General features: G+C 40.4%; 1 long non-coding RNA gene across 1 annotated transcript in view; it reads right to left on the bottom strand.

Moving 5' to 3' along the window:
- The window catches only part of LOC110319088, a 74,787-nt gene extending 70,241 nt beyond the window's left edge, over positions 1-4,546 (bottom strand). Inside the window, exons 1-2 of the long non-coding RNA XR_002380391.1 lie at positions 3,766-4,546; positions 1,594-1,732 (exon numbers count right to left, since the gene is read on the bottom strand). This is a non-coding gene — a long non-coding RNA (uncharacterized LOC110319088). The remainder of the gene's footprint in view (positions 1-1,593; positions 1,733-3,765) is intronic.
- Between the last annotated feature and the right edge of the window lie 1,776 nt (positions 4,547-6,322).

The raw sequence follows: 6,322 nt of genomic DNA, 5'->3' as shown, positions 1-6,322 counted from the left end.
TGTGTGTGTGTGTGTGTGTGTGTGTGTGTGTGTGTGTGTGTGTGGTGGGCGCATGCGTGTGTGTGGCTATGAACTGCTTTAGGCTCCTGTTATTGCATCAGCCCGTCAGCCCACTCCAACAGTCACTGACTGAAGAGTATATGAAGTCGAGGCTTTGTTCTCTGGTACATGAATGATGAAGATAGCTCTGTGTAGCTTTCTGTAGGAAAGAAGGTTCTAGTTACTATGCTTCATGGCAGATGGTGGTGAGAGTTAGGTGGAATCAGTAGACACACACAGAAGGAAAGTGAGAATATTGAGATTGCACACCCATCTAGAGCCTCATTGCTCTTCTTGATTTCCAAAGAGTTCATCTCATTGAATTCTCCGAATCACTTTGTGAATTGCAAGTCACACTAATGTTGCACATGACAAAATGAGGCTTTTCTGAGTTCACCAAATCCTATCCAGAACACACAGCTGGGCAGGCATTTATCCCAATTCCCTGTTTCACTCACTCTCCTAATTCGTTTTCTATTGGGATAAGCATCATGGCCAAAAGCATCTTGGGTAGGAAAGGAAGTCTTACACTTTCATGTCCCAAATCCACCACTCAGGAAAGTAAGGACAGGAGCTCAAGGCAGAAACCTGGAAGCAGGGCTGTTACAGAGGCCAAGGAGGAACTCCATCATGGACTTGCTCTCCACGACTCTTGCAGTTCACGCTATACAACCCAGTACCACCCAGAAATGGCACCTTCCGCAGTGTGCTGGCCACCCACCCCAACATCATTCCTTAACCAAGACTACTAGGCAAACTGATAGAGGCATTTTCTTAGTTGAGGCTCCCTCTTCCCAGCTGACACCAGCTTGTCTCAGACTGACAAAAACTAACCAACACACTAATTAATTTCAGAGGAATGTTAAGTTGTTCATCTCAAGTCGCACCCTATTTTCACATTGAAAGACACAATCTACTTTCTCATTCTGAAGTCCCCCAGCTTCAAAAAATAAATGAGGCCAAGGGATCTGTCAACTAATAAAGATTCTGCACAGGAAAGCCAGGAAGTCTGCATCCAGGACAGATAACCAGATGCTCACTGGTTGAAAAATACAATTCAATATAGGAAGGTGAATGGGACCCAAGCCTGGGTGGGGGCCTGCCTGCCTGGGGATCTCCTGCTAGCAACAGGGTTTTGGCTTCAGTCCTAGAAATAACCACACAGGGTTTGGAAGCTCAGCCAAGAAGCAGGGAGAGGTTATTTGAGACGAGGTGATTCTGATCTATCTGAAAGGCTCTGCTCTTCTCCAGCAGATAGCCTATCTCGCAGGGGCTGCCAGGACAGATGAGTCACCTGCTGGGGACACTGCTCCTACATAGGTTTCCTTTCATGCAGCTACACCGAATAAAGACATTTTAGTCTCTTAGGAATTCCTGCCTCTTGTCATCTGCATTCTTCACATTCAGCTCTTAACATAGGCCTATACAAGAGTCTTGGCTCTGCCACATTCTAAAGTTCTGGTCACTAGCAACTACGTTCTGCACTTCTTTCTCTTGAATAGATGTTTTATTCTAGGACATTTAAAAGGACTCTCATTCAGTTTGGAGTGTTACTTGGGTGCAGCCAAAAGATGTATTCCTCATCTTCCAGCTGCCACAACAGGTCAACTCCTACATGCATTTCTAGATACGAAGGACGAAAATTCCTTTGAAACCACACACCAAAATAAACCTTATACCCATCAGGGAGTTTCTGTCAAGAACTCCATCAGAGTGATACAGAAGTAACTGTTATCAATACATAACTTTAATTGAACATGATAAAATATAGTTTATTAAATGTAATAATGAAATATATGAGGATATGTTAAACACCACAAAATATATTTTATATTTTGATTGTACATATTAAAAGACTATATATTTTATTTATATTTTAATTGTACATGATAAAAGACAAGGTCAATTTCATAAATTCATATTATGTAACAAGGTTTAGAACACTCTAATAGATACTGTTAGAGCCTCAAAGATGAACCCAAGAGTGAAGTTACTAATAAAATATCTAAGTAGACAGACATGGCTTTAAATAACCTATTAAAGGGCGAAAATGACACTGGCTTAATGTAGCTACTGAGTTTGTCTTATAGTCTCTCGATCTCCCTAAGCTGTGATTCCTGTGCCCGTCACAGATAGCAACACTAATGTGTGTCCTTCTTCCCTCTCGAATCATGAAAGGCTTGTGGGTACATGAGATATTGTTTAACTAACATCAAATGTCACTCTGGGTGTGAGAGGACTCCAGGTTCTCATACACCACCTTAACATCTTCCTGGAAAATAATTCTTATTACCTCATTGAATGATATCTCTTTTCTCTGTAAAGTCCTTTTTCCTCAAAGTAATATGTATTCAAGCTCCTATTGATTGCAGTCTAAAAGAATGGATTTTTATTTTTAATTGTGGTTTCACTTGAAATATAAGCGAGGCTCAACCCACGACACTCCTGCTAAATAGCCAAATAAGGCTGGATTTCTTCATTTTCCTCTTCTCTCATGGTGTGAGTTGTTTTAGTGCCTTGCTAATGTGATTATGACACCATAAGAGATTAGTGGCAACACAGGTGCTTTTTTGATATGATACCAGGTGATTGATGGTCAAATATTGCTAAATATCCCTAGGAAAACATTACCTCATATGAGGAAGAAAAGCTATAGCCATTGTCATACTTAACTCATGAATTCCCAAGAATCCTAATGAATTTCTTTTCACTGTGCATATGAAATAAAACATGTGTATTAATATTGGTTATTATGTTAGCTCACCACCTTCTTGATATAGATATACCCAAAACTTAAAAGTTAGTACCATCTGGATTCAAATACCAAGGCCAATAGAGCTATTGCCCTACTGTAGTAGAAATAGGTACATGGAGTTACTCTTCTTAATACAGGTATCATGGGACAAACACTTTGTATGACATTCTCAAAGAATTACTAAAAACTTTACTTGAAAATACATATTTCTTTTCTACCTAGTAAATATTTACCTACATTTAAAAAAAGATTTATTTATTTATTTATTTATTATTATATGTAAGTACACTGTAGCTGTCTTCAGACACTTCAGAAGAGGGAGTCAGATTTCATTACAGATTGTTGTGACCAAGTAGTTGCTGGGATTTGAATGCAGGACCTTCAAAAGAGCAGTCAGTGATCTTAACCGTCCCATTTACACACATTTATTTGCATGTTAGCCTATGGAGTTCTTCATGACTGAGCTGAGTTTTAATCATATCTTAAATGCTGACAACTTGCACACTTTGTGTCAGGCAGGAACTTAGTACATGTCTATTGTATGATGAGCGACTTAGGAACTTAGTACATGTCTATTGTATGAATGAGCGACTTAGGGAGGAAATTAGTAAATAATGACTGAAAGAAAGGAGAAGGTATGAGAGACCAAGGCTGAAGTACCCCAAGGTTCTAAGGCATCTCTGTTTTCTTAATATACCCACATTTCCCAAACTTAATCTTGTTTTCTTTAATCAAGCAGCTATGTGAGAGACACTTAGTACTCCTTGGAGATTTGTGCTTCCTTTTCTCCTTTTTGTTACACAAAGTTACATGCCTGACTTTAGCAGCAGTCAATATGGAATGGGCCACAGTATGCTTGGGTACCTTTGACAGTGTGTGGAGAGAGCAGCCCTGCCCCCTTAGCCTGTGGTGAGAATGAGAATGGCCTACCTGATGGCCTCTGGATTGCCCCCCCCCCCATTGCTACTCACCCTTTTTATATATATGAAATAGAGTGTTTTCAGACTTCATTCATTCAGTGCTGTTTGCTTTAGTTCGGCGTGACAAAGTTTCTATTGGTAAAATTCCCATGTTTATTCCTGGTCTCTGCTGAGATGGGTGATTATGTTGATAGCTCATGTCTGGACCAATTGTCTTATCAAGCAGTGATCAGATTTCCTGGGTGTTGTACTCTGTTCCAAACATCCTTTCTCGCTTCATACAGTATGGACATGCTGAGAACAGCTCAAGTTTGTGCAGTTCTGGTTCTGTTTGGCTTAAGGATTCTCTTCATGTCTTAAAGCAGCCGGGGGGGGGGGTGCAGTCAAGCCCCTCAATATTTTCCTCTGGAAACTGACCCAGCTAAGTATCTCATTAACCACTCTCAAATTATTTTCCAGAAAATATGAGGGTACAAACATAATTCAGACATGTACTTTACCACTTAATAACAAGGTCCCTTTTTCTGTTTTCCAACAGCACGCTTCCCATTTCCATCAGAGACCTCATTAGAATTGGGCTTAATGTCTATGTCCTACCTGTAACCTCCCATTTTATTTGTATATTCTCTAAGAAAATGATAGCATTCTCTACAGCTTTCCTCTTTTCTTTTGAGCCCTCACTATGATCTGTTCAACAACCTCTTCTCTAGTACACGTGTAAAGGCTTGTCCAGCGTTTTCTCAGGCACCTGTTCCACGTCTTTACACACAGTTTTCAGATATTTGTTAGAGGAGTATCCCACTTCCTATGATCATGTTCTGTATCAGAGTTCTCCAGAGAAATAGAACACAAAATGTGTGCCCCAAATTCCTTACAGTAACTCTGCTAGATGGAATCGGCTCAGGTGACTACGGAAGCTAAGAACTTTCATGATCTGCTCTCTACATGCTGCGTGGCCAGGAAAACCTGGTGTGTGTTTTCATTCCCAGTGAAACCCAAGAGCCAGCGGTCCAATGGTGTCTCAGTCAGGGAGCAGATGAAGATGCTTAACCAGCTCCAACACTAAGAGATAGAGAGGAACGTCTCACTTTCTCCACCCCTTTATTTCATAATTTCCTTCAATGGACTAGAGTATACTTATCCACCAATTCAGAAGCTAATCTGATCCAGAAATACTACTCCAGATGCACACACACACACACAGAGAGAGAGAGAGAGAGAGAGAGAGAGAGAGAGAGAGAGAGAGAGAGAGAGAGANACACACACACACACACACACACACACACACACACACACACACACACACACACAGAGAGAGAGAGAGAGAGAGAGAGAGAGAGAGAGAGAGAGAGAGCCATATATATCCAATGTATAAAAATAATCATCACAGACTAATACACTCTACAGACTAATGGAATGATAGGTAATATTGCCCGAGACATTAAGCCTTTTTTCACTGAGATATGCATTGTGACTCTAATGTTTGCTCCATATCCAATTGTTCAGGGAGGTGTAACCTTTCAAAAGCTAACAGCTCAAGCCCTAGAGCATTGGGCGTGGCGTTTGGAAATATGTTCTTGTACTTAGTCGTCTTATTTAAGTAATATTACCATGCATGCAAATTGTACCATTTCTTGGTAAGATTCTAAGGAAGATAGAAAAACAAACAAAATGAAGCAAGGCAAAACTTTCCCTAGGGGCTAAATGCAAACAGCATGTTAAAACTTGTGTCTTAATTGTTTATGGCTTGCAAAGAGGTGGAAAAGATAACTTCACTTACAGTTTATTCACCTTGCAAAAATAAGAGTTTGGCACATGCAGCCACATGCTGACTCATGCCAATTCCCACCAGCCACACCGTTCCCTTCTCCATCAACTGTTGTGTGAGCACCAGGTCAAGTCTAATCAAATGGGCACACAAATGTACTGATTGGAAATTTTGTTCATCTTTAGAGCTTCTTTCAACTTTTAGGTCAGTTTTCAAATGAAGCTGAACAATTTATATATCGTGAGGGTTACAAGCAACAGGTAACTTTGAGAAGATTTAACACAATCGTATTTACATTTATTGTCTCCATTTATGGTGTGTTTTGAAGGCACTCAGAATTTTATTCTTATTAGAGACTTGGTTTATTTAGGTGATTAGACCTAAGCTGCAGTTGTTGTTTTGCATTAAACATTGGGTCTCCCTTTAACACCCACGCTGTGGAAAGCATGGTGCTTTGTGTACATGCTCCATTCTGGAAGAATGAATTTGTTACAGCTTGCTGTATTCTCATCTTTCAGCAACAGCAGGCCCAAATACATCATCACTGATTTTTCACAGAGGCTTCATGCTTTTTGCCTATAGTTTCTTCTGTTCTCAAGTAATATTTAAAGCAGGGGAGTGGGGGAGGCTTGTCAGTCTTTTCCATTTTTCCTTGAGTCTAGCACACTGGATTCAGTACTCCTGACTGAAACAGCATATGACCTAACAGGGCTCATCTGCCCGGGACCTGAGGCTGTGTCAGAAGCTGACCTCTATTTCACAGCTGCCTATGAAGGAGCTTAGGGAATACACAAAAACAAGGAAGAGCTCCATTTATTGCTTCTTGAGTAATATGATGCC

The sequence above is a fragment of the Mus pahari genome, chromosome 3, assembly GCF_900095145.1.
Source record: "Mus pahari chromosome 3, PAHARI_EIJ_v1.1, whole genome shotgun sequence".
Classification (NCBI taxonomy): Eukaryota; Metazoa; Chordata; class Mammalia; order Rodentia; family Muridae; genus Mus; species Mus pahari.
This window is presented reverse-complemented; position numbering and strand designations above follow the sequence as displayed.